The 18,314-nt window shown below is 38.4% G+C and overlaps 1 pseudogene; it reads right to left on the reverse strand.

The window, feature by feature from the left end:
- Window positions 1-3,178: 3,178 nt before the first annotated feature.
- Window positions 3,179-18,314, reverse strand: part of LOC148133600 (vomeronasal type-2 receptor 26-like) — a 54,885-nt pseudogene continuing 39,749 nt past the window's right edge.

An 18,314-nucleotide genomic window follows, 5' to 3' on the forward strand; every position in this document is an offset into this window, starting at 1 on the left:
CAATGCAAGAAACCTCGTGAATAAAATACCTGAATTTCTCATCCTCCTAAATATGGCTAACTTCGACATTATATTTGTCTGTGAAACATGGCTCAATGCATCTCTCCCCGACTCCATTACCACAGTAAGAGACTATCATGTTTACCGATCAGATCGTGAAAATCGTCGAGGAGGTGGTGTTGCTATATTCTATAAAAAATCCTTACATCTAAAAAATATCCAAGTTACCCAGGAGCTTGCTCTTCCTGAGACCATCATCTGTGAACTATCCTTAAATATCACAATTCGATTCTTACTATGTTACAGAGCACCTGATTATGACATCGAACATGTAAACAAGCTAAATACATTACTAACATGGGCTGCATCCTGCCCATACCCTTTTATCTTTCTTGGTGATTTCAATCTAATTCATATTGATTGGACCCTAAATGATTGTACAACTGAAATCATACACACAACCTTCTACAATGCTATTACAAATCTGGGACTGGAACAACTAGTAACCAACAACACTAGACTAAACAACTGCCTCGATCTCATCTTCTGCAATAGTTTGAATTTAATTTACGGAATACAAACTAAAGAACCCTTTTCCAGTAGTGACCACAATATGATTGACTTTTGTCTCAACATACGTCCACACAAAAATCACCACAATGATGTAATCCCCAATTGTAACTTCAAAAAAGGCAACTATGATCTTATAGACAACGATCTCTCATCCCTGAATTGGCAATCTCTATTCACTGGATGCAATACTGTTGAAGACCATTACAACATATTTTTACTTGAAGTCAAAAGAGTCATCAAACTATATGTACCAACAACAACTCCCAAAACAAAACAAAAAAGCAGATTACCCATATCAATAAGGAAACTTCAATCCAAAAAGAGATCACTCTGGAGGAAAAACAAATCTGGTCACGTTACCAATTTCAAAAACCGATACAAAAATTTATGCCACCAGATAAAGACCGAATGCACCAATTATCACATTAAACAAGAGGAAAACCTTCTAAGCACCAATTCCACCCATGCTTTTTACAATTTTGTAAACAACAAACTAAAAGACTCAAGGTCCATCCCTCCCTTGATAGGACCTGATGGTAAAGACTGCAACGACGACACCATTAAAGCCAACATCTTTAACACATTCTTCGGCTCAGTATTTGTAAACAGCATTGGATCATGCCCAGTATTTCCTAGCCGTACCACAGATAACAATAATGATCTAATACATATCGATTTCACAGAAGACAATGTTGAAAAATCACTACGCAATCTAAAACCATCTCTATCTATTGGACCGGATGGAATATGTGCCTACTTCTTAAGAAAGCTATCCACTGCCATAGCCAAACCTCTAAGCATAATCTTTGAAAAATCTTTCAGGACCAGCTCCTTGCCTAACCTATGGTCACAAGCCACAGTCATCCCCATCTTCAAAAAGGGAGACCCAAGCCTAGTTGAAAATTACAGGCCAATCTCCTTATGCTGCGTCACCTGTAAAGTCATGGAATCCATCATCCTCCAATCCATCATCCTCCACTTAGAGACAAATAACCTACTCTTCAATAAACAATTTGGTTTCAGAAAAAAACTATCCTGTAATCTACAACTCTTACACTGCAAAAACATATGGACGACACAACTCGACCAGGGCAAAGCAATAGACGCAATCTACATAGACTTCTGTAAAGCCTTTGATTCAGTGGTGCACGACAAACTACTCCTAAAAATAAAATCCTATGGTATCTCTGGACAACTGAATAACTGGATAGAAGCATTCCTGTCAAACAGACAACAAATGGTCAAAATCGGGAGCGTCCTATCAAATCCAGTACCTGTCAATAGTGGTGTCCCCCAAGGCAGTGTTCTAGGACCAACTCTCTTCATACTCTACATAAACGACCTCTGTGATCATATCAAGAGCAATTGTGTTCTCTTCGCTGATGATGTAAAGCTGTTCAATACCACAGACAATACTGCTACCCTACAAAAAGATCTTGACTATGTATCAGAATGGTCAAACAAATGGCAACTTCAAATCTCAACAAATAAATGCTCTGTCTTACATATTGGCAAAAAAATCAGAAAATAAAATACAAGCTGAATAGTCAAGAACTTGTTGATGACCCAAGCTCTGTAAAGGACCTTGGAATACTAAGTGCTAGAGCCCACTGCAACTACATAGCCAAAAAGGCATTAAGAGTTGTTAACCTAATCCTACGTAGCTTTTTCTCTGGTAATATCACACTACTAACCAGAGCATACAAAACATTTGCTAGACCAATACTCGAATACAGTTCATCAGTCTGGAACCCACATTACGTATCTGATATTAGCACAATTGAGAAAGTCCAGAAATATTTCACAAGAAGAGTTCTCCACTCCTCTACTCGTTGTAGAATACCTTATGCCACCAGACTTGAAATTCTAGAACTAGAAAATCTTGAATTACGCCGTCTTCGGTCTGACTTAAGCATGGTATATAAAATCATACATTGCAATGTCCTACCTGTCAGTGAATACTTCAGCTTCAACCATAACAACACAAGAGCACACAATAGATACAAACTCAAAGTAAACCGCACCAAACTTGATTGCAGGAAATACGACTTCAGCAATAGAGTGGTCAATGTCTGGAATACTCTACCCGACTCTGTAGTTTCTTCCCCAAACCCCAAAAACTTTAACCTTAGACTGTCTACTATTGACCTCACCCCTTTCCTAAGAGGTCTGTAGGGGGCGTGCATAAGCGCACCAACGTGCCTACCGTCCCTGTCCTATTGTTTCTCTTCTTCTTTTATTTTTCTTATATGTACCCATTTCATGTATTCACAACTATGTATACACTTATACTTATTATCTTGTAAACAATTGGCAAATCAAATAAAATAAATAAATAAATAAATAAATAAATAAATAAATAAATAAGAAATACATCTTTAATAACAAGTTTTCCATACATACAGGGCATTGGACCTCGCTTAGGACACTTTAAAAACACGAAAAACAAAAGACTGATCACAGGAATATTGTAAGCAGTTGCAGAACTTGATAAGGAATTCTTTTATGGACCAATTCCTCCTTCACGTCATCATTTATTAGAAATATTATCACATTTTAAATATGTCACAAAGATAAATACAAATGAGGCTAATCCTAGCATTAATTAGAAATTCTTGTTTCTTACTATATTTTCTTTACAATTAAGATGGGGCCTCAGTATTATAACATAACATTTGGGAAGAAAGATACAAACAAAGAGACCAGCCCCAGAAGCAAAGATGGAGAAGATCTCCACGGCTACCATAGACTTCCCTTTGGTGCTCAGGTAGGTAGGGAGGAAGGTGATCCAAACACTGCAAAAGACCAGCATGCTAAAAGTAATGAACTTGGCCTCATTAAAACTATCAGGCAATTTCCGAGCTAGAAATGCCACTGTGAAACTGACAAGAGCCAAAAGTCCTAGGTAAGAGAGGACACCATAAAACATTACAGTTGAGCCTTGCTTACATTCCAAGATGATCTCTCCAAACAAGGAGTGGAAGTCCAAGTTAAGAAATGGGGGAGAGGTTCCCAGCCAAGTGGCACAAAGAAGGGCTTGGACTAGGGGACAGGCTATGATAATAGATTTTGACAGTGGTTTTCCTAAGAGTTTCCTTGTCTTGTTCCCTGGCTTGGTGGCCATGAAGGCAAGAACCACCATGACAGTCTTTGCCAACACAGAGGAAACTGCAAGAGAAAAGAGAATGGCAAAGGCAGATTGTTGGAAGAGACAGGTGAGTTTCCCTGGTTGACCAATGAAGAGGAAGGAGCAGAGGAAGCAGAGCAGAAGGGAGACTAGGAGGATGTAGCTGAGACCTCGGTTGTTGGCTTTGACAATCGGTGTGTCATGGTGTTTATAGAAAATCAACAGGACTGCACAAGTGATCCCAGATAGTAAAAGAGCAAGAAAAACTAATATGTATCCCAGGGTGTCTTGGTAAGCAAGGAAGTGGATCTTCTTGGCAAAGCATTGGTCCTTGTCCTTGTTGGGAAATTGGTCTTCTGGGCAGGATTCACAATGAACTGCATCTGAAATCAAAATTCTTTGTCTTTTGATATGCATATTTCCTTTCTGCTATTGACTTACCTACAAAGGGATTAAATAAAGAACCCACTGTGCAATTTTTGTGGCATCTAAAAGAGCATATCCTTCATTTATGATGATACTGATTAACCAGTGATGAGGATTTGTTCAATTCCAGCTATCCATTCAATGTGCACTTCCATGGGTAATGAGGCTTTCAGGTTGAGATTACTGCCTCTTTTATCTCTCACTTTATATTGGAACCAACAGAAGAATGACAAATCTGTTATCTAAGAATGCTGCTATTTTAATTCAGTGTATAATATCCCTGCCTTAACCTCTCTGCTTTGTACTTCAAATTTGTTCATTCAGACTTTTTTGATCCTACTCTATCAAAGCGGTATAGATAGATGGATCTCCTTTTTCTCTGGCAGGTCTATTTCCTCAGAGGTTGATAGAGCTGATGGAAGAAGCATGCACTAAATGATAAAAATTAAACCTTTGGATCACACACCACACTACCTCAGGAAAACATTGGAAGTTGGTTTTCCCAATTGGATGTTAGAGTGGAAATGCATGTTGGGGATTCACAAATTCTGCCCTCAATCTATCCTAATAGCAATTGCTGAGGATTAGGAAAAGTGTCCTCTGTGGTAGGGCACTATGAATGGACATCAATCTCATCACAAATGACAACAAGAACAAAAATAGATTGATTTAATGAATGTCTTCCTTTGATTCTGGAGGTTTAAAGTCTGGTCTACCTGTCTGATTAGAAAAGGTCCCTTCTGGACAAGCGTCACACTGGTAGCAGCAAACTTGCTTGCCCTCAGGAACTCTTCTCCTTTCTCCTGCCTGGCACCTCTTCCTGCCACACCTGGCAAAGGGGATGGTCTGAAAGAGAAATACCAATGAATTATTTAATTGGTTCCCACATTCCTATTTCTATGCTCAGAATCTCTTCTAAACAAATTGTTCACCATTGCCTATCAAAAACCAGGAACAGCTACGAGGGGATGCAGGCCAGTGAAACTCCCAATCGACCAACAGATGCTGGAAATTGGAACTGGGATTTTATCCTGCAAAGGAAGGCTTGTGACTGAACCACAGCATTTCTAAAAGAAAGAACTATGAGGATGCAACTGAGCAGAAATGGTCCATGGAAATAACTGATTTTTGCTGTAATTGCATTCTGCATTTCAAACAGAAATTGTTCCCTTTGTGGAATGACACAAATCAGACCTCAGATGTGTTCCATGAAAAGCAGATTTGTCACGAAATGACTGCCATGATTTCTGACTCAATTGAGTTAGAAGGATGTTCTGCATTTCAGGAAGAGAATGAATCTTTGCCAGAATTTACATTTCCTTGCAGCTCACCTTTGTGGCCCAGACAATTCCATCAGACTTAATGGTGAAATCCTGGCCTGGGGGAGCCTCAGGATTTACTTGCCCAATTTTCATGGGGACAAAAGATTGGTTGGGTAGGAAAAGCCAATTGAGAAGGTCATAATGAGCAGATCCCAGTCCATCTTCTGAAAAGGAGACTTCATCTCCAGCACTGTTGTTGAACTGCACATTGCCCAAATAGGGTAGAATCTGAAATAAATGTGATGTTTAGAAATAGGAGTATTTGGTTAGATCTACGGTTATGGCTTCTATCAGAACATCGTGACAATTTTGAGAAGATGAATTTATGTCTGAAAAGCTAGAGGATTCTCTTGGTGGAGAATTGAGGAATCTGGAGTAACACCAAGTATTTACTCTGAAACTACAAAAAAAAAAATAGGCCATTATCAATGGTCATTTGTATCATGGTTTCTTTAGCAAGAAGATTTATTTATTTATTCAATTATTTATTTACTTACTTATTACTTATTTATTTATTTGTCAAACATGTACAAGATAACAAGTATAAGAATGAACATAAACAGGAGCAAAGAAAGTAAATAAAGGTAAATGAAGATAGTAACAAAGGGACGGTAGGCACGCTAGTGCGCTTATGCACTCCCTCTTTAAGAACATCTTAGGAATGCTGGTGCAGTACAATAGCAACAATCCCAACTGGTCCTGTGAATGAATCTTTAAGAAAAGAGTTTCAGACTTGGAACTTTGGAGAGCAGCACCCCAAAAGACCGAAAGAGACACCTAGATGACAATTCCTACCATTCGGCTACAGCAACAGCAATTTGCAAGCCTTGCCAAAAAATTGCAGTTAATACCCTGAGATTCTTCCTCAAATTCCATTTCTGCCCTTTGCCACTATTCCCAAGTAGCACTCATGCAATCTGAGAAGATGAGGGTGTAAGCCAAACATCCATCTTGTGTGCAGGGATCTCTTTCATGCAGGTCAACTACACAACTTTCCCCATGACTCCATCTGCTCTGTTAATTACAAAAAGAGACGCAAACATGTTTTCCATTCTGCTGCATGAAGAGAAGCTGTTGCTAAGGGAATAGGACAGTGGCTTTTCCCTGAAATTATCAGAAGAACAGTCTTTTTTCATGTATCCCCTGTGGATTTCTAGACACAAAGATCTTCCAGGATAAAACCTGTTTTAAAAAATACATCTGAGTTCACCAGCTGTGGGGGGCAGAACGTGTCACCTTTACCTGTCTTGCAAAGAGCTCAGTTCTAAAGCTCCAGTGAGATTTCAGGAGCAATCTTCAAATCAGTTTCTGCATAAACCTTGATTTTTGTTCTAGGAGGGAAGGTAATAAGATTCACTGGGCAGGAGTCATGCTACTACTGATGCATCTGCTGCTCTTCTGGCTCCAGGCTCCAACTACAGCAAAGAGGCTGCAAACCATGTGTGTGTTCAGGGATTATATCCCATTAGAGGAAAGCTACAATAGGCCTGGAGATCTCATTATAGATGGGAATTTGCCCTTGGGATGAAGTTTGGATTATACTGTCCCACACTTTAATACACTGAATTTTGATTTCACTATTGGGTAAGTTTCAGCTGGAGGGGAAACATGCAGATATATTGTTTCTTAAATTCGGAGACTTTTTTTCAGAAATACTTCTAGTCTTTTGTACTGTCCTGGTGTAATTCACATTTTGTGCATTCTTCAAAAAAACCCAGCAAGCCCTTCAAAAAGTTCTAAGCATTCTCTTCATCAGGAAGATGATAAACAACAAAAATGGAGAGAGAAGCTGTGCTGCCCTAGTGAAGAAGTCAAATTAAAATATGAATATCATCAGTAACTTGTGGTAGAAAATTCAAATAAAATCACAACACTTTCATGTGTTCAGGAGTTACAAAAATCCCTGTCAGTTTTGGAATCAGCATTGCCCATGAATAATGGCCTTCAGTAAATTTATGACGTGACCCTCATTGTAGTCCTGTGCTCAGCAATCTGTACCTTACCCGAAGAAGCTTCTCCAAGACAGACCTTAAATAATTATGGTGAAAAGGGAGCAGCTGGAAAGGATTTCAGCCACTGCAGCAAAGTGAATATGGCAGGGATGATAGAGAATACAAAACAGTCCATGACGGAAAGGCCTATCTCCTTTCTCACAAAGTCATCCAAGATTAGTCAAGGAAAATCCTTTGGGGAATAAAAACCCAAACCCAATGAAATTTGGGAGTTTCTGCCCCCAAAAGTCCCCCCCCCCAAAAGTGAAGCAAATGCTAAATCCATACACAAGCTTTCCTATAATGTTCCTTAATGTTTTTATCACTACAGTCTCATCCCCAGTAACTACCAGCAGTTCCTTGCATTGATGTTTGCTGTCTCCCAGGTCAGTAAGGATTTTATTTTGCTCCCCAACATCACCCTTGGTTTCAATAACTATGGTCATTTCCAGAGGGAGATAGCTATTTCCTTAAATAGCCTCTCCATTCTCTCCTCACTAGGCCAAGTGGTTCCAGGTTACAAATGTCACCAGCAGGACAGTCTGCTCTCTGTCATTGGTGGTCTCAGTGCCAAGTCCTCAAGGCAGATGGCCTCCATCTTCAGCATCTTTAAGGTCCAACAGGTAAGAGAGCTCTCTTGGATACAGTATGGAATAGACAAAGATCAAAAGCACATACAGAAGCCAAGATGAAACTAAAAGTAGTTTTTTGTTGAGGGGTGGGCATATAATGAGCTTGTGACTCTTATATTACTCTTTATTAAAGGGAAGCCATCATTTTAGTGTCTCCTTCTCAGAAGATGGACTGGGATCTGCTCATTATGATCTTCTCAACTGGGTTCTCCTCCCCAATCAATCTTTTGTCCCCATGAAAGTTGGATAAGTAAATCCTGAGGCTTCCCCAGGTCAGGATTTCACTATTAACTCTGATGGAATCATGTGGGCCACAAAGGTGAGCTGCAAGGAAGTATTGTAAGTCCAGGGAAAGATTCATTCTCTTCCTGAGATGCAGAACATCTTTCTAACTTGACAAATAATCAATTGAGTCAGAAATTATGGCAGTCATTTGGTGAAAAATCTGCTTTGCATGTAACACATTTGAGGTCTGATTTGTGTCATTTCACAAAGGGTTAGGCTTGGGAACGACTTCTGCTTGAAACACAGGATGCAATTACAGGAAGCAACAGTGATTTCCATTCTCCATTATCACTCAGTTTTATCCTCATGGTTCTTATTTTAGAAATGCTGTGGTTCAGTCACAAGCCTTTTTCTGCATGAGGAAACCCCAGTTCCAATCTCCCACATCCATGGATGTGTCTTGAATGTCACTGGCCTGAATCCCTCAGGAGATGTTCCATATTTCTGATAGACGATGGCAATGTATCTCTTTAGAAGGGAGTCTGAACACAGAAGTAGGACTGGGGAAAAGAATGAATGTAGCAGATTGATTGCTTAAGCAATTTCAAATACTTATTTTTTAGATGATCCCCATTGCCAGGTGTGGCACAAAGAGATGCCAGGCAGGAGAGAGGAGAAGAGTTCCCGAGGGCAAGCAGGTTTGCTGCTACCAGTGTGACACTTGTCCAGAAAGGACCATTTCTAATCAGACAGGTACACCAGACTTTAAATCTTAATCCTCCAGAATCAAAGGAAGACATTCATTAAATCAATATATTTTTGTTTTTGTGTCATTTTTATAAGATTGACAAGCACTCATATTTTTAAATAGAACCTTTCTATTGATCTAAACTGCCCTGGCCACAGAGGCCACCTTTCTCGATCCTCAGCAAAGATAGTTTGAGGGCACAATTTATCAATCCCCAATTTTCATTTCTGATTCTACTTTCACCTCCAATTTTCTTCCACTCTTTTCCTAAGGAAGTTGGGCGTGTGGTCCAAGCTTTTGTTTGATCATTTAAAGTGTTTCTCTTCTGGCCTCTCTTTCAAATGCTGAGGAAATACACCTGTCAGAGAAAGAGGAAATCCATCTATTTATGTCTCTTCAATAAAGCAGGAGGGAGGAAGGAACAGATTTGATGTACAAGCAGAGAAGTTAAGGTTATCAGGTTAACAGATAATGTACACACACACAAAAAAAACAGCAGAATTCCTTGATAACAGATCTGTCTGTCTTCTGTGGGTTCCATTATAAAATAAAATATAAACTGGGAGAAACACAGGCAGGAATCTCAATTACTCAAGGAAGTGTACAATAAATGGATAGCTGGAACTGAATAAATCCTTGTCTCTGGACAATCTATCCCCAGGATCATCATAAATGAAGGATGATTTGCTCTTTTTGATGCCCCATTAATAGCACAGGGGATTATTTCATTACTTCCTTTTTAGGTAGATCACCAGCAGAAAGGAATCACCTCTATCACCTTTGTGGAAGGGATAATGTACATTGCAGTTTCTCAAAAATTCCTTAGACAATGACTTTTGATTTCAGATGCAGCTCACTGTGAACCCTGCCTAGAAGAACAATTTCCCAACAGGGACAAGGACCAATGCATTGCCAAGAAGATCCACGTCCTTGCCTACCAAGACACCCTGGGATACATTTTATCATTCCTTGCTCTTTTTCTCTCTGTGATCACTTCTGCAGTCCTGTTGATTTTCTATAAACACCATGACACACCAATCGTGTGGCCAACAACTGAGACCTCACTTATATCCTCCTTGTCTCCCTCCTGCTCTGCTTCCTTTGCTCCTTCCTATTCATTGATCAACCAGGGAAGATCACCTGTCTCTTCCAACAGTCTGCCTTTGCCATTCTCTTTTCCCTTGCATTTTCCTCTATGTTGGCAAAGACTGTCATGATGGTTCTGGCCTCCATGGCCACCAAGCCAGGGAACAAGACAAGGAAATTCTTAGGAAAACCACTTTCAAACTCCATTATCATAGCCTGTGCCTGGTCCAAGCCCTTCTTTGTGCCACTTGGCTGGGAACCTCTCCCCCATTTCTTAAATTGGACTTCCACTCCTTGTTTGGAGAGACCATCTTGGAATGTAAGCAAGGCTCAGCTGTAATGTTTTATGGTGTCCTCTCCTACCTAGGACTTTTGGCCCCTGTCAGTTTCACAATGGCATTTCTAGCTAGGAAATTTCCTGATAGTTTTAATGAAGCCAAGTTCATTACTTTTAGCATGTTGGTCTTTTGCAGTGTTTGGATCTCCTTCCTCCCTACCTACCTGAGCACCAAAGGGAAGTCCATGGTGGCTATGGAGATCTTCTCTATTTTGGCCTCTGGAGCTGCTCTCTTGGTTTGTATCTTTTCCCACAAATGCTACATTATTCTGCTGATGCCTGATCTGAATTGTAGAGAAAACATAGTAAGAAATAAGAATTTGTAAGTAATGCTATGATTAGCCTCATTTATATTTGTCTTTATGGCATGTTTAGAATATGATAGGATTTCTAATAAACGATGACCTGAAGGAGGGATTTGTCCATAAAAGAATTCCTTATCAAGTTCTGCAACTGCTTACAATATTCCTGTGGTCAGTCTTTTGTTTTTCATATTTTCAAAGTGTCCTTAGTCAGGTTCAATGCCATGTATGGAAGGAAAACTTGTTATTAAAACTGTGTTTATTATTTCACATGTTTCTAAGTTTATATGGCAATGGAAAAAAACCAAGAATTAGATACAAATTACTACAAAATTTGAAGGAAAGAGGGGGATTTGGTTTACCAGACCTGAAATTGAATTTTGTGGCATGTTGTCTGGCCTGGTTAAAAGAGTGGGTGAACCTCCAGAGTAAGAGGCTCCTTGTATTAGAGGGCCACGAATTAAGGTTTGGATGGCAGAGTTATTTATGGTGCAATAAAGTTAAAGTTAATGTTGATTTTAATAATCACTTTGCTAGAGGTGCCATACTAAGAGTTTGGAATAAATATAAAACAAGTTTCTAGATGAAGTTGCCTCTTTGGATGCCCCCCCCCAAGAAGCTTTTTTAAAACAAAAGAAGTGGTGGCAAACCAGACTGAAGGACGTATGGTAACCTAGCATATTTCAACTCTGGTGGACCTATATGAAATTTGAGGGAAGAACTTGAATTAGAAGGTTATGTTTACTTTTGCTTTATATATCAACAACTGAAAGAATGATTTAAATCAGATAAAAAGAGTTGCAGGTTTGATTTTGCTAAAAATGAATTGGAAATATTACTGTGTGGTAGTGATGAATATATTATTACTAAGATTTATAAAAATGTTATTGAAATTGAATTTGGAAAGTGAACATGTAAAACATTGTATGATTCAGTGGGCAAAGAATTTTGGATATAATTGATGCTTCAGTAATATGTAGATGAAAGGTTTAAAATTTACACTACACTATAATTTAAAAGAATTTTTAAAAAGATGTTATATTGCTGGCATTTAACACCGGATAACTTATCCAGAATGTATAAAGGTATTTCAAATGAATGTTGGAAGTGTAAAAGCTAAGAAGCAACTTTTTACCATTGATGGTGGACATCAAATCAATCCAATTCAAACCTTTATTGTATGGTTACATATATTGTATGGTTACATGTATTGTATGTATCCAACATGTGTACTATGAGATTGGTTGAGCTTCCTTTCATGTAACCCCCCAACAGAATACAACTCACAGCGAAAGTCAGAAAATCCCTAAGCCTAAGAAAATCGTGCTAACAAACACACAATCCTGTTGCATCATGTGAACTTATTGCACGTTGCGCCAGCCACGCAAATCAATCATACTATGTTGTTTTAGAGTTATTTTCCAGTCACTAGTCTGACAGTGTGATGTCCCAGGTTGAAATACACAAGCAACAGAGTCACAAAAAAAGGTGAAGTCTATAATTCCTTCAACTTGGCTTGAAAGCTCCAAATATCATTTACTGGAGACAAAAAACTCCCCCACAAACAGTTGCAAAAAGGAAGAACTTCCATTCATACTCAAAATACATATAAATTATAAATAGAAAAAAAAACACAAACCATACTGAAGCAATTACTGAGACAAGGCTGGATAAGAGCTTGAAGAGCTCTTAAGATAAGATAAGATATCCAGGAGATATCAAAATACACACACTGGGAAGGATGCCAAACTCAGATAAGAACGGACAGACTAGAAATATTTTCACGCTTTGTTTCCAGCACTGGCCCTTGTACAGTCCATCCTTTTAAACAGCCTTCACAGCTGCAGCCCATGAAAGGGATCAAGGCTACTGGAAATTGATAGTCACTTAACAATTGGGTTGGAAATATGTAAACCAGGATAGACATTTAATACTGTCTCTTTAAGGGAATGCAGTAATTGTAATTGGGTGTGGTTCCTCAAACGGCCATAAGATGGAGCCAATAATCTGGTTTCCTAGCTGTTCTGTTGTTGCTGTGAATTGCTTGTTGCTAGATGTTCTGATGTTCGCTGTTTTTGATTCCTGCATTTTTCCTATTGTCTGTTGCTGATCGTTGTTCTTCTTGGATTGCTGTGAGTCTATTTACTGAACTGTTTATGATACTGGGCTTTGTTATTTGGATTATCCCTGGACTGAACACTGACTGCTTTAACCGTGTAGGATGTGGACTGTTTGTTGGACTTTGGTTAACTGTTTACTGGAAGTAAAAACCTACATTTTACTATTCAGTGTATCTGTGTGCTGGCCGTGTCTTATGCAACGTTACTCTCACTACGTCTCCCTGTGTGCACTCATTCTCCTAACGGGGAATTACCTCAACACTGGTTATGGACCCAGGCCATACCAAGCTCAGATAACTGAGAGTTAGTGTGAATACACAGTACCGGTTGTTTTTGCTGACATAATTGGTCCTAAAAAACCTAGTTTAGGAGGTACCTGCTATATTTTGATTATTATGGATCATTACTCATGGTACGGTTTCTGCTATTTAATGAAATATAAAACAGAAACATTCCAAAATTTCTTTAATTGGCTAAGGTTTGCAGAAAGAAAAATGAAACATAGGGTAATGACTTTAGTTACTGATAACGGGACTGAGTTTATTAATAATAGATTCCAAACGATGTTAAAATTGGCTGGTGTTGAGCATAAATGTTCTGCACCTTACAGACCACAACATAACTTGTTTATAGAACGAAGGGGGCAAACATTACAAGCTATGGCTCACACTACGTTTTCTGATTTAGGTTTGCCTGAAACATTGTGGGGTGAGGTTATAACGTGTAGCAACCATGTTTTAAACAATGTGGTGAACATAACAACTGGTGAATTACCATTCACTTGTTGGCATGGCAGAAAGCAAAAATTTAAGTTATCTACACACATTTGGAGCTCCAGCATGGGTGCATATTACCTCACAAGTAAGACTGAAATGGCAATATAGAGCTAGGAAATTATTTTTCATAGGTTTTGAGGCCAACCATAGATCGTTTAGATTTTGGGATCAAGGCACATCTAATATTTACTGCAGCACTAGTGCTAAATTTCTTGAGAACGTTGGGTGGCATAAACTGGAACAGGAATCCAACAATGATGTTATTATTGACACCCAAGTAGTCCCTAATGATGAAATAGTTAAACCATCAATAGCCATTAAAGAAGTAAAAGAACAGGAGAGTCCACCAGTAAGCCCTGTATTACCGAGACATTCAACCCAAGTAATACGACCACCTGATAGATATCAGGCTAGTGTTGTATGCCAAGTGAATACAGTTCCTGGTAACTATAATGAACTGAAACTGTATCCTGCTAAGGATCAGGCTGCTTGGCAGGAAGCAATGGATAAAGAACTGAAATACTTACAAAAGTTGGAGGTATACAAAAATGTCAGGTTACCACCAGGTAAACATACTATAGGGTGTAAGTAGACTTATAAACTTAAGACAAGTGTGGATGGGATTGTTACCCATAAAGCCAGGTTAGTAGCACAAGGGTTCAATCAGACAGCAAACGACTACGATGAGGTGTTTTCATCTAGTCTGAAGGCTACTACATTATGAGCAGCATTAGTGTGGGCAGCTAAGGAGAAATACATTATAAATCATTTAGATGTAGGGATGGCATATCTGCATGCACTGTTGCAACACACTATATATTTAAAGAAACCTTTAGGTCTCAAAAATGATAATGCAACTGATTGCTGGAGATTGAAAAAGAGCCTTTATGGCTTAAAGCAATCAGGATATGAGTGGAATCAGTGTATAGTTAAGGAATTAACTATGATACGTTTTGTAGCTGGCATGGCTGATCCATGTTTGTTCAAAAGGGAAAGTGACGGTATAATTTCATTGTTGCTATTGTTCACTGATGACATAGCATTAATCACCAAAACTGCACAAGAAGCTACTGAGATTATTTCACTGTTAAAAAAGAAATTTAAAATAAAACAATTAGGAGAAATTAAACAATATCTTGGTTTAAAAATAGATAAAATTGCGGGAGGATACAAAATCTCACAGGCAGATAAATTTAACCAATTACTAAATCATTTTAAAATGGAACTTTGTAAACCAGCTAAAACACCGATGAGCCAGGAGTTTAGCCATAGTGATATACAAAGACCTGTTTTTGATAAAGATATTTATCAGTCCTTGATTGGTAGCTTATCTTATCTCAGTAATTGATCAAGGCCAGATATAGCATTCAGTATTAACCAATTAGCTAGGTTTAAGGCTGAGGCAACTGAAAGGCACTGGCAAGCTGCTAAGCATGTGTTAAGGTATCTGAAACAAATGGTGCATTATGCATTATATTTGGAGCCTAAGGATGAACTAAGTTTAACTGCATATGCTGATACAAGTTTCGCTACAGACGTAAATACACATAAATCGACATCGGGTACTCTAGTATTATTAGGAAAGGTGTTTATTGGATGGAGGTCTATTCGACAGAAACGTTTAAGTTTATCAACAATGGAGGCTGAATTATCATGTTTCTCTCTATTATGTACAGATTTAGTTTCTTATTAGCAACTATTGATTGACATGGGAATTGATGTAACAGTTTCTATTGTTTTTTACGAAGATAACCAATCAGCAATACAGATGGCTTCAAATATTGCTGTTAAAACAAGAACGAAAGACACAGATTTAAGATATTTAAATGTGAGACAATGTGTGCAAAGTAAAATGATTAAACTGGAGTACTGCATGTCAGAGAATAACATTGCAAATCATTTTACAAAAGCCCAAGGCTCTGTAAATCATAAGGCTTGCTGTGAGGATTATGGACTTAAACTGTAAGGTTTTATATATTGTCCTACCTAAAGGGGAGAATGTTAGGAATTGATAGTCACCTAACAGTTGGGTTGGAAATATATAAACCAGGATAGACATTTAATACTGTCTCTTTAAGGGAATGCAGTAATTTTAATTGGTTGTGGTTCCTCAAACGGCCATAAGATGGAGCCAGAAACCTGGTTTCCTCGCTGTTCCATTGTTGCTGTGAGTTGCTTATTGCTAGATGTTCTGATGTTCACTGTTTTGGATTCCTGCATTTTTCCTATTGACTGTTGCTGATCGTTGTCTTTCTTGGATTGCTGTGAGTCTATTTAGGAAGGAAGGAAGGAAAAGAATACCCATTCCTAAGAGGCCTGTAAGGGATATTCAAGAGCACACCATCGTCCCTACCATCCCTGTCCCACCGTCCCCATTCATCCTCACCTACTTCCTGCATTCCCACACATGCCTACACCCATACCCATTATCCTGTAAGCGATTGACAAATCAAATCAATAAAATAAATAAATGTTTGATAATTGGTCTAGCAAATGTTTTGTATACTCTAGTTAGTAGTGAAATATTACCAGAGAAAAAGCTACGATTATTTATTTTTTATTTATTTATTTTGATTTAATCACTTACAAAACAATAGGTATAAGTATATTTATTCCACCAGATAAAGACTGAATGCACCAATTATCACATTAAACAAGAGGAAAACCTTCTACGCACGAATTCCACCTGTGCTTTCTACAATTTTGTAAACAACAAACTAAAAGACTCAAGGTCCATCCCACCCCTGAAAGGACCTAATGGTAAAGACTGCAATGATGACACCATTAAAGCCAACATCTTTAACACATTCTTTGGCTCAGTATTTGTAAAAAGCAATTGATCATGCCCAGTATTTCCTAGTCGAACCACAGACAACTGCAATGATCTAATACATATCAATTTTACAAAAGACAATGTTGAAAAAGCACTGCGCAATCTAAAACCATCTCTATCTTTTGGACCGGACAGAATACGTGCGTACTTCTTAAAAATGCTATCCACTGCCATAGCAGAACCTCTAAGCATAATCTTTGAAAAATCTTTCAGGACCAGCTCCTTGCCTAACCTATGGTCACAAGCCACAGTCATCCCCATCTTCAAAAAGGGAGACCCCAGCCTAGCTAAAAATTACAGACCAATCTACTAATGCTGTGTCACCTGTAAAGTCATGGAATCAATTATTAACCAATCCATTATCCTCTACTTAGAGACAAACAACCTACTCTCCAATAAACAATTTGGTTTCAGAAAAACACTCTCTTGTAATCTGCTACTCTTACACTGCAAAAACATATGGACTACACAACTCGATCAGGGCAAAACAATAGACGCAATCTACATAGACTTCTGTAAAGCCTTTGATTCAGTGGTACACGACAAACTACTCCTAAAACTAAAATCTTACGGTATCTCTGGACAACTGCATAACTGTCAAACAGACAACAAATGGTCAAAATTGGGAGTGTCCTGTCAAATTCTGTACCTGTCAATAGTGGTGTCCCCAAGGCAGTGTTCTAGGTCCAACTCTATTCATACTCTACACAAATGACCTCTGTGTTCATATTAAGAGCAACTGCGTTTTCTTCGCTGATGTTGTAAAGCTGTTCAATACCATAGAGAAAACTGCTACCCTTCAAAAAGACCTTGACTATGTATCAGAATGGTCAAACAAATGGCAACTTCAAATCTCAACAAATAAATGCTCTGTCCTACATATTGACAAAAAAAATCAGAAAATAAAATACAGGCTGAATAGTCAAGACCTTGTTGATGATTCAAACTCTGTCAAGGACCTTGGAGTTCTCATCTCTAATGATCTAAGTGCTAGAGCCCACTGTGAATACATAGCCAAAAAGGCATTAAGATACAAACTCAAGGTTAATAGCACCAAACTTGATTGCACGAAATACGATTTCAGCAACAGCAACTTCACCCCTTTCCTAAGAGGCCTGTAGTGCACCAATGTGCCTACCATCCCTTTCCTATTGTTTCTTTTTATTTTTCTTATAAGTATCTATCTCATGTATTCAAAACTATGTTTTTACTGATACCTATTATCATGTAAGCAATTGACAAAAATAAACAAATAAATAAATAAACAAAAAATAAACAAACAAACAAATAAATAAATAAAATTGTCTCCTCTCCTCTCCTCTCCTTCCTCTATTTTATGCTATGCTATGCTATGCTATGCTATGCTATGCTATGCTATGCTATGCTATGCTATGCTATGCTATGCTATGCTATCAATTGTCCTGTTGGGAAATTTTTCCTTAGTTCTAGTTGGATCGTTCCTTGATAAGGTTCAATCCATTACTTCTCCTCCTTCCTTCAGGTGCTTTAGAGAAGAGGTTGACAGACTTTTCTCTATAACAGGCCATCAAATATTGGTTCATGGAGGTCAAATTCACAACTTCAGCATGACTCGATCTGCTCTGGACATGACAAGAAACACAAGAATGTTTTCTTTTCCAATTGGGTGTATGAGAAGCTATTGCTACAAGGACAGAAACTTGCTTTTCCTTGCAATCATCAGAAGTACAATAATTGTTAGTGTATCCCCTGTAGATTTCTAGATACAAAATCTTCCAAGCTATAAAAACATGTCTGAGTTCTCCAGATGGGGGTAAAAGATGAGACCTTAGCCTGT

Source organism: Notechis scutatus, chromosome 1, assembly GCF_049901735.1.
Source record: "Notechis scutatus isolate UNSWTSFEM ecotype Mainland chromosome 1, rNotScu1.2, whole genome shotgun sequence".
In the NCBI taxonomy this organism is placed as follows: Eukaryota; Metazoa; Chordata; class Lepidosauria; order Squamata; family Elapidae; genus Notechis; species Notechis scutatus.